The 27919-nt window shown below is 39.3% G+C and overlaps 1 pseudogene across 1 annotated transcript; it reads left to right on the top strand.

Annotated features, from left to right (window-relative positions):
- The first annotated feature begins 5052 nt into the window (after positions 1–5052).
- Positions 5053–26814, top strand: LOC148739590 (uncharacterized; annotated as a pseudogene). The gene is made up of 15 exons (XR_015996820.1): positions 5053–5207; positions 6982–7089; positions 7957–8102; positions 8379–8559; positions 9868–9983; positions 10347–10463; positions 17406–17688; positions 17883–18187; positions 18798–19142; positions 19843–20089; positions 20931–21260; positions 23337–23426; positions 24505–24715; positions 25595–25800; positions 26525–26814. The product of XR_015996820.1 is annotated as an uncharacterized LOC148739590 (transcript).
- Positions 26815–27919: the final 1105 nt, after the last annotated feature.

Here is a 27919-nt window from a genome sequence, read left to right on the forward strand (position 1 = left end):
GATCTTACCCACATAGACTTTTCCTTTTGTTTCTTAATGCGAAAAAAAATTATTGTGTCTTATTTTTAATTTTTATCCTGTGCACTAGGAAGCTTTCTACTCTAAATTGTCAGTATTTAAAAAAAAGACTTTGAGGTCACCTTTAGATTGCTAACTTCAATAGCGAAAGAGATCTATCTATCTTTAGTTGGCATCTAATTCATTATCATATGTGCGATCCACAGGTACTGCAGAAATAACAATGATAAATGGAACTATAATTACTCGTCACAATAAGAGCTCTTTTGAAAACATTCGTGGCGTCAGAATAAAAGATTTTTTTAATAGAAAGTGCAAATCAAATTCTACGAGGGGCATGTCATTTCATTTACTTCAATAGAGTGAGACATGAGTCAATGTAGTCATATACCCTAAGTTCCTCTATTTCGAGATCAAATGAGATTAAACAAGTCAGATAAACTGTGGTCTGATTTTCGCTATTGCATAGATAGCGCTCTCTACTGGGAGGATCGTGCATCATACGTATCTAATAACGCAGTTCAAAATATATGAACTTCATATATTCATTCTATTTGATTTTTCATCACGGTTTATTACCAATCAACTTAACGGCCTGCTCCCAGTTGGCTTGTTAGCTCAATTGGTAGAGCGCTGCACTAGTATCGCAGAGGTCAGTGGTTCGAATCCCGTACAGGCCTGATTTTTTTCAGGTCTGATTTTCGCTATTGCATAGATAGCGCTCTCTACTGCGAGGATCGTGCATCATACGTATCTAATACCGCAGTTCAAAATATATGAACTTCATATATACATTCTATGTGACTGATAAGTTAGTAAAAAACTTGCACCATCTCTAAACTCAAACAAAAACCGATGTAGAGTGCTTTCCCTGGCGTTTGCCACAATCAATTTACTTGGCATTAACTCTAGTCTAATTCTAAAACTGAAAACTTTTGCCCAGAGAAAAAGGCAGATGAATTTGCCTTTCCCTCGCATTTCGCTTGTGAAACACCCGTGTACTAAGGTTCTCCAAATCTTTTTGTTAAGGGGGAGCTATTTTTCGAACTAATATGTAACCCAGATATGAGTATCTTTCAGATACTGTGTAAATAAGTGCAGTCCGGTGGACCAAGCGATCGAGACTAATATCTCGACGCGTTGATATATTTACCTTGGCCTGTTGTAAGTGCATTAAAGGAGAAAGAAATGAACACTTAAAAGATGACCAGATTGAACCTAAAACTAAATGAAATATTCATTTCTCTTGAACTAAAAGAAGAGACATTCGAACAATCAGATGAAATATTGTCGAACAGATCGATGGCCCTGTTGAAGTCATTTTAGTACTCTTTCAAAACTGAACTGACTATTCCAAAACTCTTCAGGGTTCTTTCCGAAAATAAAGAGCAATATCAGGCGTTGAATTCGTAAATGCTTTCCTTACAACCAGGGGGATCTTAAATTCGTACCTTATATCCAGGGAATTTCTATCTGTACCTCTTTATTATCGCTCAGCAATGACGATTTACATAAAGAGGCGTTCATTAGTTTTTTATAAGGGTCTGTTCCCAACTACTAATCATGATCCAAAGAAAATCAAGTGCAATACCAGGGGGTGAATGTCAACAATAGCACTAACAATAGTAACAACAGGATACCGTTGATGGATAACGATGACAGTGGCACTGAGCAGAGTGTAAGGTCGGTCTGTATTCACACAATTGATTAACAAAATGGAATGACAGCGGCAATTTATGCTTAAGATTTGTTATAGTCACGAACAAATTAACATAAAGAAATGACCAAATAAGCATTTCCGAAAAAAATGGTTCGCATTTCCATGAGGGAAAAAAGGGATATATTCTTTTTTGAAAAGGGAATAGCGTGTTGAATCTTCAAGTTAACTAACAAAGTAGCCTGTTAGGGGCGGACCACAATTGAATTCCACCACCATGAACGTACCTGAAAACATTGAGACGAAATCTATGAATTGAGAAGATGCTTTTCGTGCGATTGACGACGACCGTCTAGTTTAGTTTTGCAAGAGGCGAGTGAATGAAATAAAAAATATCACGCTGAGACGTTCATTGACTCATTTTCACACCACACCAAAGCAACCCTTTTTTTTATTACAATCACTATTCTTTGAAAAAATTAAAACTTCAAAACACAATAGACACAACTAAAAAATTAAAAGGAAAAAAACTTGCCTAGGAGAAAAAAATAACCCTTTTTATTTCGCAAACGTTAAGATTCTTTCATTACAACCAGGTTAGGCTTTGCATAGAATGAATTAATTTTCATGAGAGCTGTAGAGCTAAAGATATTTTATTACTAAAGATACTTACAGTACATAACAATGTCAAAATCTACTTCCAATGATTATCAAAAATAGCAGAGGCAACGTACTTTGATTCTGACACCCAGCTTGAGTTAAAGTCATAGTAATGCTGATGGCACTCCCTCAATATTTTTCTGAATTAGCCTTCTATGACCACCACAAAATGTTGACAATGTGTAACTTCTCCCATGATATCTGATTGTAATAGTTTTTCTTTAATAATTTTCTGGTCCTCATCATCAAGGTGGCGAGGTACTAAAACAATCTCTGAAAACACCGCGGAACAAATAAAATAACAGAAAGTAAAAACAAGAAAAGCTGAGGGATTTTTTGGCGGAAACGGTAGTAAGTGTCATTCTACCTCGAGTAACAAACCAAACTGTACACTCTCGCCAGACCGTCTACAATTCCACCACCGAACACCACCTAGAGTTCTCAAGTACAGAGACATTTTGCATGAGGTTAGGAAAAAAATTTTTTACATGAGTGGCGATGACTGTCTGTTTTACCTTAATAATGGAGAAAAAAGGCTTATCTGGTGATTGAGTTGTTCAAGAGAATACGAGCTGAGAGAACCTCTTTCGTGATTTCGACCTTACAAAGCATATCATCATGACAATGATAGAATATGTCTAGTTCACAAGAATTTCATTTCGGCCTTAGTTTTAAAATTGTCAAAAAAAATTGTAATTTCCGTATGTACGTAGTATCAATATCAACCTCTTGGCCTAAAGGATGTCTAAACGGCAATGAACAGGAGTTAGGCGAAAGCAATCCAAATATAAATGAATGATTGATCACTGATGATGGTTCGATGTGAGAAGAATACTGAAGTGAATTTGGACCGAACACTATCTCCACATAAACGATAGATCAGCTTAGCTCGTCATGCCAAGGGTGTTGAGACAAACTAAAGAGTTTTTGCAGAAAACGGTTTTATTTTGTTACAAAGACACCTTAATCTATGGTAAAGAACTAAGAATATCGTTCACGCGATTAACAAACGTGTTTGGTGGGTGGAGGTTCATTTTCGGCGCCAGGTTTAAGAATTGACAAGGTAAAATAAATTTACCCAACGTAGTTTACTTTAAAATTTGTTCAATCCCAAAGAGAACTCATGAGAGTAAAAAAAATAATAAATAAAATAAAAACAGTTTGTCTCAAGTAGTGAAACTATCTAAGTAATAATTAATCAAACAAAAAATTAAGGAAACAGGTCTTACCTGCAGGAATTCATGGGCTGGGAAATTCGTGACAATTACGTCACCTTATATTTTACCTCATTAAACGTACAAATACAGCTGAGAAACATTCAATTACTGCTCATCATTGTTCCCTGGAGCACCTCAGCGTCAGAGGAAGATTTTTTGGAAAGGAGAAGTGATTTTTTTCTTACACAATGAACTATTGGGTTATTGTGTTAAAATGTTTTTTCCTCTCAGCCTTGGACATGGTTATAGGAGCAGGTAAGTGGTATCAGTCCCATACTTTTCAGACATGTCTAACGATCAAGATTGCCGTATACAAGGTAGACATTATACTATTTATTTCTCAATGAGTTAAAGGTTACTGTTTGATGTTGGATCAAATAAAAGGAAATCAAATCTATGCCTTAGTTTTGAGGAGCGGTTAACTGAGGAAAGTGTGGACCAATATTTTGACCAAAGTTGCTTTTGAATTATGAATGAAATCTAAAAGAAGACAGGATGGCTTGCAAGAGAAAGCTACAAAAACAATCGAATTCAAGAATTTACTTTACAAGTAAGTTTATTACTCAGCCAAGCACTGAAAAAGTCCTTAACTCAAATTTATTGAAAAGAGAAAAAAAGAGGTGAAGACCGGTTATAGCAAAACTGATATTGCTGCACCATGTTATTTTTTTTTGATGAAAAAATTATGTTTGTTCTTGATATGAGAGTACATTTTAAATTTACTTAAATGATAAATATCGATCATTTTGTTTTGTCTCTTTTCTTAAAAAGGTAGGTAGTAAAGTTAGGAAAAAGCGGAAAATTGACTCAATTGTTACTCTAGTTCACATGAGTTTCATTTCAGCCTTAGTTTTAAAATTGTCCCAAAACAAATTATAATTTCCGCATGTAATATAAATATCGACCTCTTGGCCTAAACGATGTCAAAACAGCAATGAACAGGAGTTAGGCGAAAGCAATCCAAAGTTTAATAATGACTGATCGGTGATGACGCTCCGATGTGAGAAGAATGTCGAAGTGAATTTGGACCGAACACCATCTCCATATAAACGATAGATCAGCTTAGCTCATCATGCCAACGTTGTTGAGACAAGCTTAAGAGTTTTTGCAGGAAACGGTTTTATTTTATTACAAAGACACCTTCATCTATGGTAAAGAACTAAGAATATCGTTTACGTGATTAACAAACGTGTTTAGTGAGTGAGGGTTAATTTTCGGCGCCAGGTTTAGAATTGACAAAGTAAAATAAATTTTTTAGACGTAGTTTACTCTAAAATTTGTTGAATCCCAAAGAGCACTCATGAGAGTAAAAATAATAATAATAATAATAATAAAATAAATATAATTTGTCTCAAGTAATAAAATTATCTAAGTAATAATTGATCAAACAAACCATTAAAGGAACAGGTCTTCCCTGCAAGAATTCATGGGCTGGGTAATTTGTGACAATTCTGTCACCTTATATTTTACCTCATAAACATACGAATACAGCTGAGAACATTTCATTTCTGCTGATCTTTGTCCCCTGGAGCACTTCAGCGTCAGACGAAGATTTTTTGGAAAGGAGAAGTGATTCTTTCCTAACACAATGAACTACCGGATCATTGTGTTAAAAGTTCTTTTACTCTCGGCCTTAGATATGGTTACAGGAGCGGGTAAGTCCTATTAGTCTCCTACTTGCCAGACGTGTCTAACGATCAAGATTGTAGTTTACATGGGAGATATTAGACTATTTGTTTCCCATTGAAATGAAGGTTCCTGTTTGATGTTAGGTCAAATAGAAGGAAATCAAAATCTAATCTTCATTTTTGACGAGCGGTTAATTAAGGAAAGTGTGGATCAAAATTTTCACCAAAGTTGCTTTTGAATTATGAATGAATCTAAAAGAAGACAAAATCAATTGTAAGAGAAAGTTACAAAAACAAATGAATTCAAGAAGTTACTGAACAAGTGTATTTTATTACTCAGCCAAGCACTGAAAAAGTTCTTAACTCAAATTTATTGAAAAGAGAAGAAAAAAGAAGACCGGTTATAGCAAAACTGATATTGCTGCACCATGTTATTCGTTTCTGACGAAAAACTGATGTTTGTTCATGATATGAGAGTACATGTTGAATTTACTCAGGTGATAAACATGATCATTTTGTTTTGTTTCTCTTCTTAAAAAGGTAGGTAGTAAGGTAAAAAAAAAAAAAGAAAATCGCCTCATTTGTTATTCCCTCTCTTAAGAGGTTTGATAGAACAAACGAACCATTTGCAAGCCTTGACGTTGCGAAGATAGTTATTGGCTGATATATAAAAATTGTGTGGACTTACCTTGGCATTTGTGATGAAATATGTCAAAAATACTATAGTGTCACGAGCAGAGTCGAGCTGTAGGGCAATGGTTGCTGAGGCAAGTAAAATAAATTAAATGGTTACAATTAGATCATTCCCCCCCTTCCCCTAGTAAAAGGCAAGCGTTTCAATATCTCTCTGAAGTTATAGTTTATAGAAAGTTCCCAAAATCAATTTGTAAAAAAAAGGATGAAAAAAGCTATCATTTAGGAGGAGGAATATTAAATGTCAGGTACTCTTCGCCGCATGACGTCCCACGGTTATGACAAGGCGGAAATAAAACAACCTCCTTCGACTTAATGAGAGCGTGGCATGAGAAAAAAACTCCGAGTTCCCTACGATGATTTATTCTTCATACGTACCGTCAGGTTGTATGTTCAAATGCCTGATATATAAATAGGTTCAAATTTGTCAAACGACGTACAAACTGAGAGGATAAGCGATGTTGAAAGCATCTCGGATGTAAACAATTAAAGAAACGTGGCAACTTGCGAACTCGCTGGTCAAATAAGGACGGCTGCATCTAATAAGAGTTTCTGTGGAAGGTTTTGAATGATACACTGTGTCTCTTAACTCCCTTACTCCTAGGAGCGACTCAGAAAAAATTTCTCCTCGCAATGTTAAGACAATATCAAGCAAATAAGAAATGAGAGTGAACGAAATGTTTCTTACCAACATCATAACAGTTACGTATGATGCACGATCCTTCGCAGTAGATAGCGCTATTTATGCAATAGCGAAAATCAGACCTGAAAAAAATCAGGCCTGTACGGGATTCGAACCACTGACCTCTGCGATACTAGTACAGCGCTCTACCAATTGAGCTAACAAGCCAACTGGGAGCAGGCCGTTAAGTTAATTCGTAATAAACCCGTGATGATAAATCAGATCAACTTCATATATTCATTGTATCATAACAATTGTATGGAGGACAGTTGGGAGCGTTCCTAATCAGATTTTGGGAGTAAAAGAATGAACAAAATAGCTTAATTTACACAAACGTATTACAATACCTTAATTAGCCAGTTGATACTATTGTTGTCGTGAAATACATGGTGAAGTTCTTCAGTTTCCTTCTATCATATTTTTTAGATCGTGGATGCAAGACTGTTAGAAAAGGAGATGAGTCCTACAGTGAAAGTATCACTATCCCTAGGATGAAATGGACTGAAACACCAGCTGTTATTTCTAAAGGAGAACGTAATGTCACTTCCCTTACTGGAACGAATAGATTCCATGTTACCGTGCGTCTATTTAACAATTATTCCACGAGCGCGCGTTGGATATGAGATGATAGATAGCCAATGAGGCGCGTTGCGCGAGTTGGCAATAATCATCTCATATCCAACAAGCGCGAGTGGAATAATTGTTTTATTTAAAAAAAACGCCCCAAGATATTAGACAAATCTTCTCGACTTTATTAAGTAAGATGAAACCGGAAGTTACAATGTACAGATATTAGATTATGGTATATTGACTCATATACCATAATGGCTAAGCCAATAAAAAGTCTTGAATTGCATTATCCGATCATGCAGTGTTTAATAATTAGCAGTAGATCACAGAGATGTCAAAACGTGGTAAGGACAAAAAAAGTGGCAAGTGACGCGCATTCGAGTTTGTCACTGACGTTCTTCCAACGTTCTGACGTCATCTGTGATCTATTGCTTAGAACAACATGACAACATTCACTTTATTTGTCTTATATGATAAAAACCAAAATGCTATTATGACGAAGTCGTCTCCTCAGTAACCTCGTTTCCAGGGTCTCTCATCTCCCCTCCCCCCCCCCCCCCGTGGCGCGTGAGAGAGTCAGGAAGATGAGAGACCTTGGGAAGGAGGTTGATCTACACATCTGTCCTTCTAATACAAGTTTTACCAATCAAACTGGCCGCATGAAATTTAGCTATCATAGAAATTGATACAAAGGAATCATTAGAAATAGAACCACTATTAAAATGAAGTGGTTTGATTTTATTGGTTTATTTTTATTTAAAAGATTTCACTTTAATTCGTTTAACTCTATCCCCTTCTCGATTAATTTCACGGCCCTCTAAACTCGAACAGGTGAATACCAGGTTATCGGACGAGTTGTATATATGAACTATGTGCAAGAATATCTTGCTGCAAAAGAGAACATGAACTTTGGAAACGTTCAGAGGGAGCCTAACCGTATTCAGCTTGAGGTTCTGGCCGATACTGTGTATATCAAGGTGTGCATAAAGAAAATAGTATGAATAGTGGAACATTCATGTAAGAGTTATTCATTTTCGACGACATGCGAAAAGTGTTTGAGTCAAATAGTTAACGATTTATTGTATAGAGTTAATGATAACTTTAGCACAATTTATGGACATATTAACTCAGCTAATTAAACCAAATTATCTTCTAATACCCCTACTGACGCAGCCGTAAAGCTTCTTTATAAACCTGCACCCTCTTATGAACAAGAAACCCAAATAAAAATTTGATTCAATGCCTTTTATTAGGGCGTGATCAGAATGCGAGGAATTAAAAAATTCACAGTTTATAGCCGCAAAGTTGTTTCCGGGAAAGACAGTCAGCTGGATGTCAGCGCTCCAACTTTGAGTCCGCCATTTGATGCTAGTTTGCCATTGGCTCCTGGCACTCCTGGGGCACCAGGACAGAGGGGAGTAGCAGGTCCTCAAGGTACTGGAGTAAAGAGAAATAGAGTATTCTAATGCATTTGTTCAAACCCATTAAAGTAATTGCTGATTGATTGTCGAAAAAAAATACGACCAAAGTAATCATGACAGCCGATCTGACCAAAGATCAACATCTTCATTACAGCCAATGAGATTCTGAGCAAAAAAAGGCAAATTGCTTAAAACGAGGCTGTTTTTGTTTTGCGTTCGATTGGTTGTACTGACGAGGTTTCTAGATTAATTGCCAAGGGAAGAGAGCAAAACAAATGCAAGTCCGGTTTACTTTCGACGTTCTATCGAAAACTTCTCTAAGACGATTTTGGTAACAACAAACAGGGACAAAATTGTCAACACATTACCACTGAAGTCGCAATATTTAACTACCATATTCCATATTACGAGTTAAAGAACTCTGTCGCTCATAGATCGAAATCAAGTGTGATTTATAATTGTTTTAATTTAAATCTAAAAACTTGACAAGAAAACAATCATATATTTTCGTTGTATTTTTTACACAACTACATAGTGCTAAGTGATTCACTTTAAACGCAGACTATCTGGAATATAGCAAGCAGATTAACCAATCAGATTTTAGCATTTGTCTCAGAGCATGAGCACATTCATATTAATTTGAAATAACCTCCTAATTTCATCCCTAACACCCTCCCCTTTCATCCCACCTCCCCCAGTGCAATGTTGCATTTTGTTTTCTCTGATCGTACAACATTGAATGGGTAATGTAAATATTGTAGAGAATTGCAGTTTATTCTAACCCTCATTTCTAAATAATCCATTAAACGTTGTTACGTGCATGCAAATGTCAACTGTAATGTTGTTGGAGATTGTGGATCGGTAAGTTTAGCTAAGCTAAGTTTGGCTGAATCAGTTATAAGATCGAATCAGGTCAAGAACAATTTTCTTAGATGATAAAGATAGCAATAGAAGTAATCATTTTAATAATAATAACATTAGTAATAATAATAATAATAATAATAACAATTCAAGTAACCATTACAACAATAATGATAACAACACAATCAAATAACAATTGTGATCACAAAGATAATAATTATGATGATAAAATAATAAAAAAAATGATAACGATGATAATAATAGTAACGGAAAGATAATGATAGTGATTATTACAATGGTAATGTAGACAAAAAAAATATATGAGAACGGGAATAGTAAAAGTAGATTCGCACAAGTAAGTACGACGCTATATCAGGTCATCTTTATCTTATTCAACTGAAGAAAAAACGCGAGATCTTTAACTGCATGAATCCTTTACATCGCTTTGATCTTTACAAAGTGGAAGTGTACACCCAACTATCAGAAGGTCACATGTATATTACAAACAATGGTGGAAATGGGAATCAAGGACAAAAAGGTGCTGATGGCAAAGACGGAGTTGACCGGATTCACGCGGTATGGTAGTGTAAGAGTAATAAATGTTTAGCGAAGAGTAATCAAGAATAGGTAAAGTGCGAGTGATTTAGCTTTGGAATTTGTGTCTCTGCGTAACAAGATCTAGTGTATAATTAATCTTAAAAACATCAAATAGTAGCGAGACCCACAGTTCTGATTGTAATAACTCATTTCGTTTGATCAATTCATCAATATATCTTCGAATGGCATCCAGATCAAAGCGACAAATATCCCGTAGGATTTAAAGCTCTCGCATGCAATCAAAGCAAGATGTCAGCCAGTCCAAAATGGCACCCAAGCCCTGAAATAGCCACATCATATACTAGAAGTAACATGGCTGTGTATAATTACGATTATTTGTAGAAACCACCCCGGACATTTGATCAGTGTCGGGATAACCACTGCAAAACAGTCCCCGGATGGACAGGAGATGAAGGAAATCCCGGCAAAGATGGTGGAAATGCGGGAACATCTGTTACAGTACACATTTTAAATCATAATAATAATAATAATAATAATAATATACGTTAATCGAAGCTCTTCCTTAGGGACTTTCCAGCCACAATGTAGACTAACTAAGAGCTTAAAAATCCCCACAGGCAGGTGTATTTTCGGGAAGCCTGGGTCAAGACTTGAGACGCGCTAACTCCATAGAAAAAAATATGAAAACATGCATGTACGTTTCGTCCACATGAATACGTGTTTTATACTGAACTTCGGGGAGATTTGTGTCTGTCAACACTCCCAGCTGACATTGCACTCTTACCCTCTGACGTCAAATATTTTGCAGTGTCGCTCTCTAATTTTTTTAACATGAAACAGTTTCAATTTTGGCATGTCATAGGACTCAAATCAACCAATGAGAGTGCATACTAGTGGAAACAATTTTCCAGCTTTATAAGAATGGTAATTTACTCTAATTACTTCAATAAATAAACAGGAGACGGTGGCGAAGCTGGAAAACAAAGAATATATACGAACGAAGTAATTGGAAGTATCAAGCTAAAAACATGCCCTGGCCAGGGAGGTGCAGCACCAATAAATGGAAAGGGAGGAATAGGTATGGATTAAGGGATTGGGAGGCGGATTACGTTTGGATTGTGACACTGAACGTACCTATCAAAGAGGAGGATCATATTCAGGGGGTTGGGGAGGGGCACCAATATAGAGAAGAAATCGGGTAAAGGAGTGCCCCAGTGGAGGCTTAACCCTGACCTCTTAGAGGAACAAAATCCGTCCATCTAGGTGCATAAGGCTTCCAATGAAAAACAAATATTCCTTTTATCGGGGTTTCAAAGCTTTAAAGGCTGATAGTTTCTAAAGAAACTGTTTGGGGCTGCGTCGGTGGGGGTAGCGAAATAATTGCAATATATCAACAAAGTTGAAATGGTAAATTGGCCACCGTAACGATTACAAAAGCTGACGTTTCGAGCGTTAGCCCTTCGTCGGAGCGAATAGAGGAATTGTGGGTTGGGTGTGCTTTTAAAGGCAGCAGAAAATGGAGCTACGTTATTGATGGGAACATGGCAACGAGAAAAACGCGAATAAATTAGTGGAATGAAAAGCGTTCGTTGATCCCTGTGGGATTTAGACTGCCGGTTTGAAAGATGAGCTTTTGTTCAAGAGTTTTACGGCTTTCCGTGCTAACTAAGTGTAGGGAAAGACCGCAGACTGCCATATGTTGCTTAGAATGATTAGATTTGTTTGTTAATTTCTATTTCGCTTCAAGAGCACTGTTTTGTTTTGTTTTTCTTTCTTACCGTTCTTTCCTTTTTCATTTATCCTTGAAAAAAGTGACCCTTCGCTCAGAGATAGTCAATAACGCTATTCTTTATTTGACCCTGATGCTAACGATTAACAATACTCCTCTCTTATCTATCTCCGCACTCGACTCTTTCGCACGGCTGATCCATGGAAGTTTTTTTAGTCGTGAATACAGTAAAACGCCAACTTCGTCTTCAACTAACAGTTCCCTCATGATGGTCCGAGATTTGATCTCTTGAGGGGGACTCGGAGGTTTTCTTTGTGCCACCTCCTGAAAGAGAGCTTATAATTTCCTTTATTTCTTGTCAACTGTGGATATGTGAAGCAATGGAACGAGTAAAGCGGGCAATCGATATACGGATTTCGCGACCTTGGGAGTCTGGGAGAGAGCACGCAACTTATTTAAGGTATAGAGCCGAGTGCACAATTAATATACGGATTTCGTGACCTTGGGAGTCTGGGGGAGAGCACGCAACTTATTTAAGGTATAGAGCCGAGTGCATGTATGGCAGATCAACTGGGCTCTGGAGGATCTATTCTGTTTCTTGAATTCACAGGATTATTGGTTTTTAGCGCAATCACTGTATATTCTAATAATATTCTACAAATTATATCCATGACTTCAACATAATTTCACTTTGATCTTCTTCTTAGGTGGTCTCGGGAGTTTAGGGGGGACTGAGTTTAGATGTTCATGGGGATGGTTCTGTGAGCGTTTACGACGGTGCATACGCTTGTGTGAAGATAAAGGTGCTACAGGTAGAGCAAGCAGAGGAGCAAGAGGACCTAAAGGAAAGGACGGAACAAGTTGAGTATAAACCTTGGGAGGACTCGTTTGTAAATGGCAGGCCTTATTGCTTTTCTTTGCAAACTAGGCTTTCTTGCTTGCCAACGACAACGTGTTGAAAAACGATAGATTTTTTTCGCTCAAAAGCGAGGCTAAGAAGCTTGTTTGCATGCCTATGAAAATCGGAATAATAATCACGAAATGGAATGTTTGGCAGGCAAATGATTTAACAGTGCCAAAAATGCAGTAAATGGTTTGAACCCGGGGGTAACATGTGAAGGTGTAGTCTGATCGTCCGGGTGAGTGTAGTCCTGAGAAGGACTGTTGTCGGTGGCAGTGACTGACGTTTCGACAACCTGTGCGGAAGTCATCATCAGAGTCAAGTGAGTGATTGTTGTCAGTAGAATGTTCTTATTCCAGTTCGTGTGAAATGATCGGTTGGTTTTGCCGTGATGTTATTGGCTGTAAGACTCAAGTGACGTAAGTCGTTCGTGATTGGTCTGTTTCGGTCTGTCGGTAAAGCTAGGTTGTTCTTTTTCGGTCGTTTGTGATGTTTATGTCGTGAATGAGTCGTTTGTATGGGGCGGGTAGTTGTTGACATCTGTTTAGGGGAGTCTGTTCTAAGTTAGTAAACCAGCTTTCCAGAGTCAGTCGTTGAAAATAGTCAGTGCTGTAGGTTAGGCATTGCGCAGAGTCCCAGTCAATGTTGTGGTTGGTAAGTCGATGGTGTTCAGCAATGTGATTGCTGACATCACCTTTCCTCGTCGCCCGTCTGTGTTCAGTCAGTCTTGTTGTGAGGTTTCTGCCAGTCTCACCGATGTAGGAGGCTTGGCAGTCGGAACAATTGATCTTATAAATCGTTCCCTGTCTGTTCCTCGGTTCGTCTTTGTCTTTAACGTTGGTTAGTAACTGACGTAGTGTGGTGATGGGTTTGTGGGCGACGCGGATATTGAAGGGTAGTAAGATGCGCGAGATGTTTTCAGACATGCCTTTTATGTACGGTATGGTTGCTGTAGTCGTAGGGGTTGCGGTGTCGTTTGATTCGGTAGTGGTAGTGGGTCGGTGAGTGTTTCGTCGGATGAAGTCGTTGTTGTAGTTGTTCTTCGTAAAAACACGGTGAAGGTATTTGTTCTCGTCGGATAAGCTGTCTGTCGAGTCACATACTAGTTGTGCGCGTCGTGTTAGAGTTCTGATAGTTGTGGCTTTGTGTGATGTAGGGTTGTAGGATGACTCGTCTAGTAATCTGTCGGTGTGTGTCGGTTTCCTGTAAACTGTCGTTCGTAATGAGTTGTCGTTGTGGCTTACCAGGCAGTCTAGAAAAGGAAGTTTGCCATTTTCTTCGACTTCTCTGGTAAACTGTATGTCAGTGTTTTGTTCGTTAAGGTGGTTGTGGAATGCGTCAATTTCGTCGTGTCGAACGGCGGTGAATGTGTCGTCAACGTAACGTAACCAAAGCGGTATCGTTTGTCGGCAAGTCGAAAGGGCGCGTTCCTCGATGTTCTGCATCACAATTTCTGCTATAACAACAGAAACTGGAGACCCCATGGCAGTGCCGTGTAACTGTTTGTAGTGTTTACTGTTGTACTGAAAGTAAGTAGACGTTAGGCAAATGTTTAGCAAGTCCATGATGTCGTCTGTCGGTAGCGGTGTGGTTCGGTAGATTTTCGGATTGCAGTCTCAGTGCATTGTAATGCTAATTGAAGTGGAATACTTGTGAACAGTGATTTCACATCAAATGACACTAGTTTGTAGTCGTCAGGTATCTGAACAGTCTTGGTAGCGTTAATGAAGTCTTCAGTGGATTGTAGTTTATGTCTGGATTTGTCGGTTAGCGGTTGTAGTATTGTCGTCAGGTACTTGGATAGTTGGTATGTGGGAGAGCCACAGAAAGAAACAATAGGTCGCATCGGGAAACCAGGTTTGTGTAGTTTCGGCAAACCGTAGAGTTTCGGTGGCTGTGGTACCGAGCACCTCAGTCGATAGTACCGTTGGTTGTCAAAGGCGTTCGTTTTCTTGAGTGTCAGTAGTTTACTGTTGAGTTTACGTTGAAGGGCAGGAGTTGGGTCACGTTTGAGTTCTTCGTAGGTTCGTTTGTCGTTAACTAGTGCGTTCATTTTGTCGTGATAGTCAGTTTTGTCCATAACAACAGTAACTCGTCCTTTGTCGGCTGGTAGGATAACTATGTTCTCGTCGTTTCTCAGTCGTTTCAGTGCGCGTTGTTCGTCTTTAGTCAAGTTGCTGTCATGTAGTGACGTTGATTGTATAGTGGAGGCAATTCTGCTTCTGATGTTATCCTTGGTCGGCTCAGATAGTTCTCGTTGCCGAGACAGGGCCGCCTCAACACTAGATACAATAGCCTCAGTCGGTATGCGTTTAGGTGTTACTGAGTGTTTTAGTCCGTATGATAGTACCCGAGTTTCAGTCTTGTCTAAGGAACGAGAAGAAATGTTACTTACCCAGTTGTCGTCCGGTTTGCTTCGTCTCTCTTCTTTGTCTCGTAGCAGTCGTGTCAATTTTTGTTGATGTCCAGTGCGGGCGCGTTCAGTCGTCTTGTTGGCTCGTTTGTCGGCAATTGTCGTAACGGTGTCAAGTAGGTCAGTTGGTATCAGTTGTTTCAGTTGGACGTGTAGTTGTCGTAATTTGTTTCTGTGGTGTTTGAGTCTTCTGTGGCAATCATTTATCCGCGCTTTGACCAGTCGCCTGCAGGTGGCTTTAACGATCTGGTACTAACCAACGGTACTATCGACTGAGGTGCTCGGTACCACAGCCACCGAAACTCTACGGTTTGCCGAAACTACACAAACCTGGTTTCCCGATGCGACCTATTGTTTCTTTCTGTGGCTCTCCCACATACCAACTATCCAAGTACCTGACGACAATACTACAACCGCTAACCGACAAATCCAGACATAAACTACAATCCACTGAAGACTTCATTAACGCTACCAAGACTGTTCAGATACCTGACGACTACAAACTAGTGTCATTTGATGTGAAATCACTGTTCACAAGTATTCCACTTCAATTAGCATTACAATGCACTGAGACTGCAATCCGAAAATCTACCGAACCACACCGCTACCGACAGACGACATCATGGACTTGCTAAACATTTGCCTAACGTCTACTTACTTTCAGTACAACAGTAAACACTACAAACAGTTACACGGCACTGCCATGGGGTCTCCAGTTTCTGTTGTTATAGCAGAAATTGTGATGCAGAACATCGAGGAACGCGCCCTTTCGACTTGCCGACAAACGATACCGCTTTGGTTACGTTACGTTGACGACACATTCACCGCCGTTCGACACGACGAAATTGACGCATTCCACAACCACCTTAACGAACAAAACACTGACATACAGTTTACCAGAGAAGTCGAAGAAAATGGCAAACTTCCTTTTCTAGACTGCCTGGTAAGCCACAACGACAACTCATTACGAACGACAGTTTACAGGAAACCGACACACACCGACAGATTACTAGACGAGTCATCCTACAACCCTACATCACACAAAGCCACAACTATCAGAACTCTAACACGACGCGCACAACTAGTATGTGACTCGACAGACAGCTTATCCGACGAGAACAAATACCTTCACCGTGTTTTTACGAAGAACAACTACAACAACGACTTCATCCGACGAAACACTCACCGACCCACTACCACTACCGAATCAAACGACACCGCAACCCCTACGACTACAGCAACCATACCGTACATAAAAGGCATGTCTGAAAACATCTCGCGCATCTTACTACCCTTCAATATCCGCGTCGCCCACAAACCCATCACCACACTACGTCAGTTACTAACCAACGTTAAAGACAAAGACGAACCGAGGAACAGACAGGGAACGATTTATAAGATCAATTGTTCCGACTGCCAAGCCTCCTACATCGGTGAGACTGGCAGAAACCTCACAACAAGACTGACTGAACACAGACGGGCGACGAGGAAAGGTGATGTCAGCAATCACATTGCTGAACACCATCGACTTACCAACCACAACATTGACTGGGACTCTGCGCAATGCCTAACCTACAGCACTGACTATTTTCAACGACTGACTCTGGAAAGCTGGTTTACTAACTTAGAACAGACTCCCCTAAACAGATGTCAACAACTACCCGCCCCATACAAACGACTCATTCACGACATAAACATCACAAACGACCGAAAAAGAACAACCTAGCTTTACCGACAGACCGAAACAGACCAATCACGAACGACTTACGTCACTTGAGTCTTACAGCCAATAACATCACGGCAAAACCAACCGATCATTTCACACGAACTGGAATAAGAACATTCTACTGACAACAATCACTCACTTGACTCTGATGATGACTTCCGCACAGGTTGTCGAAACGTCAGTCACTGCCACCGACAACAGTCCTTCTCAGGACTACACTCACCCGGACGATCAGACTACACCTTCAAGTGCCAAAAATGTATAATATGACCAAATGAGAAAACTTTTCAGTTTTCACTTTCATCCTCGACGTCCTTCCCGATGAATGGGATCATTTTCTTAAGCTGACCCAAAACTGCCAATCTGCCAACTCTGCTGCTGGTTTTCATATCGCTCAGACGAGATGCTCAGTCCATCGCGGTGCCCATTACCCAGCATACATTTCCACAGGCTACCATTATATCGCTCAGACGAGATGCTAGTCCATCACGGTGCCCATTACCCAGCATCAGTATCGATATCCACAGGTTACCATCATATTTCAGTAGTAACCATTTTTTTCCTATGTAGAGAGAATCCCTTTGAGGGTAAAATAAATCTCCTGCACAGCTACACCAACCATGACCCACTACACTTCCCCGGACTTATCGATCATGCGCTTAAGGAAATAGGCTCTGAGCTGCAACATCACCTCAGATTTCATATTGATCGATGTATTTGTCCTTCCAGCTCCAACGGATCCTGGAGTCGACGGTCAAATAGATGATACTTACCTTCGTACATCCCGCCTCTCTGAAAATGCAAGGAGCAAATACCCCCTTGCATTGTTCAAGTTAATGAAAAGATATGCCGAGGATCGCATTTGGGCAAATGATACCCAAGAAGGAAAGAGTGTGCTGAAGTTCTTAATTACTTTAATGAAAGGAAGAAAGGGTGTAAAAGCCATGAGAAAAGGTAAGTTTTTTCTTCGGAGCTACGAATTCTATCTTAAATTTTCCAACAGCTTTCTGACGTCACGGTCTCGTTTCAGCGGTCTCTCTCCTTACTGGCCTCCGGGGCAATTGACCCGCCACGGCTTTCTCCTATATATGTCAGCTAACAAAAAGAAATATCTTAATACGTTACTGTTGTTTCTTATAAATCTGTAGACGCAAAACGAAGGCTAGGTTTTCTAGACAAAGAAGGATTCGACAGATTTGGAAATAATAAATTGTTTGCCCCGCTGATGAAATGGGAACGCCTAAAGGAGAACGCTGAAGGCATCGAAAAATACGCTAAGGAATATCAAGACGCTTTTAACAGGATTCAAAGTTCAATTAATCAACAAGAGGATATTACAGACATCCTGAAGGACTTAGCACCTAAGGCAGCCAGAATACAGGTCCGCAATCAAGTAGAACGGCTAAAAGCAGCAAGGGCAGTCGATGAAAGCCAAAAGAGGCTTTATGTAGAGGTAATGTAATGGTTTGTGAAACTGAAGTTTTAAAAACCTACATCGTGGGATTTTTGGTTTTTGACCGTGGAAACATGAACATAGCGCTTTGCAGGCACTTCTTCCTTGAGATGAAACAGATTTTTTTCAGATGTATTCTAGAATTACATCACCAACTTTTTCCATTTTTACTATCACTAATTCCTTCATGAAACTGACATTCTTGATCTGCTTATTCCTATGTTCATTTATCTGCACATTTTTTAACTCATTTATTCAATCATTCCTCCATCCATTCATACATCCATCTATTCATCCATCCATTTATGCATTATTCTTCCATCGATGTATTTGTTCATTTGTTCTTAAATGAATCAGTTTAATTTAATTTCTCCCTCATTCGCTGGTTCATTTCTTTAGTTATTCATTCAATCTATCGATCATTAAGTCAATCGATAAATTAATTAATCAACTAGTTATTTCTTTTTCAGTTAAAATTGATTCTATTTTTCTTATATTTATTGATTCAATGTTCATCATTCAATTTTTGGGGGTGATTTCAAATGATACTTGAAAGCATTCTCAAATAAGCCTTTCTTACCTCGGCTTACTGAGACCTTTACCCGTTTAGTCCATCGCTCAGGTAGAAAAACGCATGATCAGCACTATAGAAACGCTCAAGGTCACACTGGTTGATTTACAAGCTCAAAAAAATATGCAGCATTTCTTCGCAATGCTCCAGGGAGTGACAGGCTTCGTGGGTGCTCTTAAAGGAAAAGATCCTATTGCTGCACTTAGTTCCGCCTTTAGTCTCATTGAGAACGAGGCTCTAAGATGCAACAGAGGTACGCTTCAACAAAACAAGGCAAAAATCGAGAAATGGGTGAAATTTGGAAAGTCATACGAGGCTCTGGAAGATTCCAGTGACTTAAATTTTGACGAAATGGATGTACAATCTGTTCCAGAAATAATGAAGGTAACGTAACGCATATGATTTTTGTTTTATTGTCAGTTTCTTCCCTCCCTCCCCCCTTCGAAAAAAATCATTCTTTGAAGCTGAGCATTACATGTTATCATGATGATACATGTACTTATCAACATAATTCACCGCTGTCTAATTTTTTAGTTAAAAGTATATTCTGAGTTCACCTATAAAGATACAAGTATGATGTAGGTGGGATGAGCCTCTGTAAATCATCTGATGGCAAATTGAAATCTGATAGCTTTGACACTCTTTACGGTGGCCATTTTCCATTATCGACTTAGTTGATTAAACCAAAATTACATTAATAGCAAATAGTTTGCTTCAGCTACGGAGGCGTGAAGCCATGCCAGTGGTTCCAGCCTAACCAAGCCTAATCAGCTTGATAAATGTAGTACAATCGTGAGAGAGTGTGTTTTTTTGTTTTCGAAGTAAAAAAGAAGGACTTAAGAGTCACCACATTGTTTCCTCAGTGTGCATGCTCTATCAACACATTGACATGCCATGGGGGTACCATAACTTTGTCTCTGACTCTCTGTGAGCGGAGCTCAAAGCCAACATGTAAGCGATGTGATACAGATAAAGCCAAGCCAACTGCTAAGTTGATGGCATTAGCTTAGCGATTTCATCGGTACTTACATCTAACACCATACCTTTAATTGGATTTGTGTTGTGTCGTTTTCCATCACCAAAGGCAGAACTGGAAATAAACAAGGAAGCGCTCCTGGCAGACCTGGTTTGTCTGCTGGACGTCGATTTACCAGAACACAAGACGGCAGAATTTAAGAAAGAAATCGAGAAATTCTTTATCGATGGCGGAACAAGGATTGATTTCATTGCGCAGGTCATGGAGTTAGATAACAACATTGGTACCTATAATTACGACATCGCCAATTTAAGAGAAACACAAAAGCAAATTCAAGCTGTCAATAAAGCAAAGGGTAAGAATTTTCGTCTTAAGGAAACTATATTTAGTTCTTATAAACCGAGCGGGAGCTCTGTATGGGAGAATCTTCACCTAGGTCGCCTGTACAGACCGAACGCAGCGAGGTCTGTACCAGCGACCGAGGTCAAGATTCTCCCATACAGTCCGACCTAGCTCGGTTAATAAGATGTTTATTATACGGCTGTGTCTTATATGCCAATTTTTTATATTCTTTGTACCTTTTTTTTCTAGACCGGTCTAGATGCCGGTCTAGATAGGAAAGTCTGGACCGCTTTCAATAATGATTTCAGCCAATCAAATTCGTAAATTCGGTAGTTCCCAGTCCTTTTGAGACACAGCCATATAATAAAAGAGAATATAATCTGATCTTGCTTGAAGTGGATGTTCGCCAACATTGTGCACTCTAGCGGAGCTCTACGCGTAAGAAAATAATTTTAACTGTGTGGTAACCATCAATGCTACCGTAGCAGACTGTTACCGTATTCTTGTCACTATCCATATGTTCACCCGTAAGCATATCAGCGATGTGTTGCATGGCCACGTCGCTGGAAATGAAATTACATTCAACTCCAACGCACTCCAACTTACTAACGACTCCACCATGTTACAAGGAATGGAAAATGAATTAGCCTCCCCCCCCACCCTCCCCTTCGGCAATTTTCGTCATTTTTCGATTCTTTGAAAAATAGAACCAACAATAGGTTACACGTCATGCACTGAGATAGCAATTCTAGTTTTCAGACCATGCTACCATCGCATTATGAGAGTCATATGGGACGTCATAATTTTCTAATCATCACAACTTTACATATTTACTTCACTTGACTACTTTCCAGAGACCCCAATAGCCGACAACGTACGCCAGGAGTTTATTGATAACCTTTTGAACATCTACGAAGAACTGGAGAGCAGTTTTTCCAAGCAACTGTACTCGTTCTACAAGGGTTTTGAATTCCGGTCCTTGTGGAACATGGACAAAAAAATGGCTGCAGTCTCGCGCTGCAACCCTCACAAAAGGCTCTGGTTATCTTCAAGGGGTTACCTCCCTGGCTAAGGCTTTACAAGAAATAGAGAATATTGAAATGGCAGCAAGAAGATGCTTTACCAGTAAAAAGCCCAAAATTGGTATACAGAAATGGTCTTTTGACAAGACTAAAGATCCAACGGTAAGAGCTTCAGTCTTTACTCCTACCTCAATGAATTACACAAATATCGTGAGGGGAGAAATAACGAATCGTTAAACTGACAGGAGGCAAGGATCTGTGATAGTTGGTGGGCTTACTACAGATCAAAATTTCGGTTTTCAAGCGCTGGCTAAGTCGCCCTAACGGGCTCCTGGGCAAGATACTTTGGAGTATATACGCCAAAGAGCTTATACCTAAATCTTATAAGACGTTTTGGTGCATAGTATCGCCAACTATATTGGCTTGCCCTCATCAGAGCAGGTCATGATACAGACAACGAGTGAAAATATTCAATGATATTAGACATTGACTCGTCTCATATGTAATGTATCATCCAAAGTCTATATTTATATGATAATGTCGTCCATTTGCTTTTAAGGTCGGCACAAACGAGGGGATTAGTCCTTGCGACTAGTCCCCGCGACAAGTCTTTGAAGGGGACCGGTAGCAGGGACTAGTCCCATAAGGCATTCACACGAGGGCACTCAATTGCACAACAACATAGGAAAATTAAGAGGCAAATGATGTTTCTTAGTCTGGGGCGTTACACGAAAACAATGAAAATTTGGCAACTTTTCATTGTAGCACTATTAAACATCAACGCAAATGAACTACACTTATTCAGTCGGATTATTCATGCTTTTACGTGTTCCGTTTTTGATTTTGTTTTTTTTTTTTTAACAGACAGAGTCAAATAGGATAAAAATTCCATCAAAACGGCTCCAAGACATCTGTATATGTTTACAAAACTAGAAATAGTTTTTTATTCTTCAGTTGTAGAAATCTAGAATTCAGTGAAAATTCATAGAAACTGCAATTTTTACAAATCATACTGACCCGTGATTGGCTTATTTACCGTTTAGTCGCAGGGACTGGTCGCACAAACAGTTCACACGAAGGGACAAACATTAGTTTCATGCGACAAGTCCCTGCGACTGGTCGCACGAATTCAAACCAGTTTGATTCCGTGCGACCAGGTGGAAGGGACCAAATTTTGGTCCCTGCTACCACAGAAATGTGTAGTTCACACGAAGGGACTAGTCGCATGAAACTGGTCGCTGGGACTAGTCGCAGGGACTAGTCCCCTCGTGTGTGCCGACCTTTAACGTTTTATTTCACCGTACATTATAACCAACTGTCCAAGTAACAATTACACTTGATTCGCGCGTTATTTGTGTTCTAGTTAGTCCAGCTGACAACAGAAATCACTACCGGCAAACTATCGGTCTTCGTTGGACACTCTCCCTTGGCTACTGTTATTATGTATCACGGTGGGGGAGCGGGGAGGGGGAGGAGGAGCGGGGAGGGGGAGGAGGAGCGGGGAGGGGGAGGAGGAGCGGGGAGGGGGAGGAGGAGCGGGGAGGGGGAGGAGGAGCGGGGAGGGGGAGGGCGTCGGGGGATTTTCGTTGTGTCACATCACAATGAATTTTCTAATCCCTAACAGCACTCTAACATTGTGTAATGTTTAATGTTTAATCGCAGTTCGTAACCACACATAACTGATACAAATGAACTAAATACTATAGAAAAAAAAATAATGATACATATATAAACAAACAAAAATACAAAAATGGTTAACAGGATGGTAGTAGGGGGAAACCAAATTCCCATCCTAAGACGTACCCTCCAAAAATAATAATGCATAAAATTATATTAAAAACACTATGCCTAGTATTACAGGAAAATTATGAGCATATAGGTACTTAATCAGTGAAACTTTCAAAGACTGGAGACAAGGAGATGACTTTACATTATATTGCAAAGAGTTCCAATCATTAATATTTGTAGGACCCCTCCTCTTTGGTAATTATTTCCATGGTCCCCCCCCTCACAGTCTGTTGGCGACGTCTAATCCCCCCTGCTCCCCCTGAAAACTGTATTATTCTCCCAAAATCCTCCCCGCCCCTTCCCCTCCCCCCCCCTCCCCCTTGGTGGATAACTAATGACTGACTTCTTATTCCTAGCTTTTTCATGTTCTCTTTTGTTTGATGAATTAACAAGTATCCCTACAGGGAAAATTTGTATCACTACTTATAAACTCTCGCCTCCTTCATTTAGATGTTCAAGGAGTTGTACGAAAGTTACACAACGTTTTCCTTGGATATGGATCAGGCTTGTATAGATTGCTACAATGTGCGCCTCTTAAAGGTAAATAAATACAGAGCGGTTAAAGGAAGGTGGTAAACTTGACAGATTTGAATACAATTACTTGCATTGACTTTGTCATTTACTTTCCTATACTTAAGAGTTCTGCAAAAATATTCAAGATCAAGACTAATGGAAGACTAAATATGATTTACCTTATATGATCCTCAATTTCCTTCAAAAATACTTAAACAGTTTGAATTAAAACTGTGACTTTTTTTTCCTAATAAATGTCGATTATATTTTAGGTTTTTGCCATGATGTCCCTATTGCATAGTTATATTTTGTGCTCAAGATTTTCATAGCGCGATAGAATCATCCATGGACTTCGACAATGAATAATCGGACTTTTTCAGTTCTTATCTAATAATCGTAAAAAAATTCCTAAACAAGACAGGCTCGTGCTTTTTTTGAATATTGATACAACTTAAGTCCCGCCTGTCCTCCAATTGATGAGGGTTTCAATGGGATTAACCCTTAGCCGTAAAATGGCCAACCTTTTTACCGTTAGCCGTAAAAGCCAACACCGCACTGAGAGCCTTATAGATCATATATATGTAAGAACCGATCAAAAACTGTGTATGATTTAAAGGCTGATAGTTTCTAAAGAAACTGTTTGGGGCTGTGTCGGTGGGGGTAACGAAATAATTTAATATATCAACAAAGTTGAAATGGTAAATTGGCCACCGTGAAGAGTTAAAAAGCTGACGTTTCGAGCGTTAGCCCTTCGTCGGAGCGAATGACGAAGGGCTAACGCTCGAAACATCAGCTTTTATAATCGTAACGGTGGCCAATTTACCATTTTAACTTTGTTGATATATTCAAATTATTTCGTGTATGATTTAGGTTATCATATAAGGCAGCATAGAGAGCGAGTAGCGTAACCAATAAGATTGCTATGTTTGAATAGAAAGGTACCGTATTATAAATGGAAGGTGAATGTAAATGACTTTGTAAAGAGTTTTTTTGTGTTAACCAAAAGCATTTAGAAATTTGCGGAACAGTCACGTACCAACTAAAAGGAGAGGATTAAGAAACTTTACTATTCTTTAAAGCATAGATGTTTTCTTATCTTTGAAAGATGTATGTGGAGCTCTACGGTACACCCCAAGATCCGAGCGTCCCAGATAAAGTTCGTCTGAAGCTTAGACCACTGGGGAGGTCTTACTTTAGGATTGGCGATAAGATCAAAGACTTCCATCAGCCAATGGCCTCTTGGCGATACTTGAACTTCGATCGTTTCAAAGTAACGAATAGCGACAAGTGCAGACAGGAAAAAGAACAAGGGAAGGGTAAGTGGCTAAATATGTTTTAAACTGTGCGATGTATTTGGCCAGCGGTTGTCTTACGCGCATGCGCATTGACAGGCAGCCCGATGGTTTGTTGTATTACATACATACATACATACGTTACTTGACCACTCCCCATATGGGCTTTTCAGGGCCAATTCCCACCCATCCCACCCCAGGGGTGGACATCCGCCTCACAGTATTGTTTTATTAAATCTGGTTTAGTCCGTCTGTTTTAGAAACTATCGTCGGTTCCTCGATATTTAACAAATGGCTATTAATTAGAAGTAAACAGAGGCACAGAAGACTTTCCAGGAGCTGCTAGATTTGACAATGTCTTCATTCGTTAATTCACCTGAGTATTTCAACCGAATTACAAAAAAAATTATAAAAAAATAAAATTGATATATGGCAACGTGTCCTGAGGATGTGAAAAATTACAAGCTATTAATCATTTTGATGGAATTTGATGAACTTTGAGTTTTTCACCCCTGTCTTTTTTGAGTTTGAAAAAAAAAAAAAAGAGAGAGTTGCCATTAGTCGAATAAACAATTGGACAGAACTTTCATGAAGCAAAACGGACAAGCAAAGCGCTTGAATTTAAATGGACCTTGTCTGATAGGTTAAGAATCTAACGTAACGTGAGTTGGTGCATGTAGAAAAAAGAGTGAACTCTTTTTTTTAAGAACACCTTCGCATGCGTTGCGTGGATTTTTAATGTAGCTCGAATCATTCACCAAGCAGACGTTAAGAAAAGCTCGCTTGAATAAGCAAATAACTCACTCTGCTTTGTCCCTTGTGACTGCGAAATGCATCAGCGCTATGGTGAAGAATTCAAGAAGAGATGTGTTTTTCCAAACAGTTGAACTTTTTTTCATCTAGATGGCGGTTTTTACTGTATGACAAAAGACGACCGGCGCCTGACAGGGATGTGCTGTCACCCGCTCATCGCCGCACCTTGTGATGACGCTCTGGCGGGAGAAGAAGAATGTCGAAGTGTGTTTGGAACCTACAACATTTCCATACCAGTTGATCCGACACTGGATTGCAGTGCACAAATAACCTACAAAAACTGCAAAAATCTGAATGTAAGTTTTCCCAAATGAATCTAGTTATTCTAAGACTGGATAAAGCTATCCCGTGGATGACGAATAACGTCTCTTTTTCGTTAAAAGAAGTATCCAAAAACTAGCTTTACCCACCCTCTGAAAGGCGGGGCCTGGTAAAAAGGGAAAAAAGAAAGGGCCAGTGCTGGTAAAGGGAAAGTGTTAGATTCGGTCATTTAAGGGGGAGGGGCTAGTAATGGTGATTAAGGCACCAGTCATTATTTGTCGCCGGAGGTGGGGAGGGGGGGGGGGGATTAAGAGGACTTTGGAGGGATCGCCTGGTTTTCAGGGACAATAATAATAATAATAATAGTAATAATAATAATAATAATAATAATGATAAAGACTTCATTTAAAGGGGGTTAACGCTTAATAGCCAAAGGCTAATAAACTTGTGGCCCTCGGAAAATAAACTAGAGGGAGATCAGTCGCTGATAATGAAGTATAAAGAATATTGCCCCTGAAGGATCATTAGAAAACACAGCTTTGTTTGTGGGGGGGGGGGGGGGGGAAATCAAAAATCCTCGGACCTTATATCATACCCAGTACCTACCGTGTACTGAAATGTTACGACTGCTTGGATGTGGAAGATCTAAGTATGAGATTTCGTCGGATCCCGCATCCCCACCCTCCCCTCCCTCCCCTATTTACCCTCTACCAATTCAAAATATATCGAACGATTGTATTTTCTTGTTTCATTTTTCAGCGAGAACTATTCACCCACATGAATGTTTGGACAACTTTCATGTACTGGCCTGAATCATACCCAAGGACACCGGAGGATTGTGGGATTCAGAAGCGCAATGCGACAGTCGAACCGGAAGCCAAAATGTTGGATCCTTCTCTTATTTTAAGACGAGACGCTGAAGCTAATTAAAAAGCAAAACAACACAAAACAGAAAGAGCCGTACAGATTTAGACAGATAGTCATTTAATCACCTATAAAAAGAAATGAACGCATATCCTGTCACTGAAATAAACAGACGAATTTAAAAATTCCTGATATATTCATAATTTCTCTCTCGTTGTAAACTTTAGATTTTTGGTGACTCATGACAGCCTGCTGTATGTTAAAATCCACTTCCCAAGTTTTAAATGGTTTCCTAGATATGAAGATTAAGATACCCTTTGGTAAAGAAAACAGTCGAGCATGGTCTGTTTTTTAATTCTTAGAAGCTACGTAAGAAACAACAAATCGTAGTCCACCTTATCCAGAACTCGAAATTGAGACTCACGAAATCGCAAAATGCGAGTGACTGAGAATCCGCGAGTGAGAAAAATATCCACTAGCAAACGTTTGCGAGTAGATAGGTGGTGGCTGTCAAGACGAGATATGTGACCAAATATCGAATAATAATAATAATAATAATATTAAAATTTATAGTGCGCAAATTCCATAAAATGTTCAAATGCGCATTACAAGATTAAAAATTACCATTAAAATAGACTTACAATAATTTTAAGAAACAATTAAAAGTAAACTTAGAATGGCTAAAAAAGCTATAAAAATGCACTACGAAAAAGGTGAGTCTTAAGTTTAGCTTTAAAAATATTTACTGTTCCTGCGCTCCTAATATCCAGCGGTAGTTCGTTCCATAGTTTCGGAGCAGCACAGGTAAAGGAACGGTCCCCCAGTGTAGCTTTCGATTTAAATGATGGATGGCTAAGTAAAAGCTTATCGCTGGAATTTCTTAAATTATATTTGGAGGGGGGTCTAAGGGAAATAAGAGAGGATAGATAAGAAGGGGCTAAAAAATTAAGAATCTTAAAAGTAATTAACAATATTTTAAACTCAATTCTATATCTAATTGGTAACCAGTGTAACTTAAAAATTAAGGGAATACCTTTTCTATTAAACTTTTCAGCTCATTAAGAGACTGTGCGAAATATGAATTCAAATCTTTCGATCAGATATGGTCACTGACATTTCGAAGGGAAAGAATTTGCTAGTGTTCTCACCAGTTGGTCAGTGGAAAAAAAATTTTACTCGCAAAACTTTGCAAGCGGACCGCAAAGCTAACCTCGAACCCTGTTATCGCCTGCAGAATACTCGTAGTATGCAATCGAAACACCGTGACCTAACAGATGTCAGCGGACAACA

This window comes from Stylophora pistillata, chromosome 2 (genome assembly GCF_964205215.1).
Source record: "Stylophora pistillata chromosome 2, jaStyPist1.2, whole genome shotgun sequence".
NCBI classification, from domain to species: Eukaryota; Metazoa; Cnidaria; class Anthozoa; order Scleractinia; family Pocilloporidae; genus Stylophora; species Stylophora pistillata.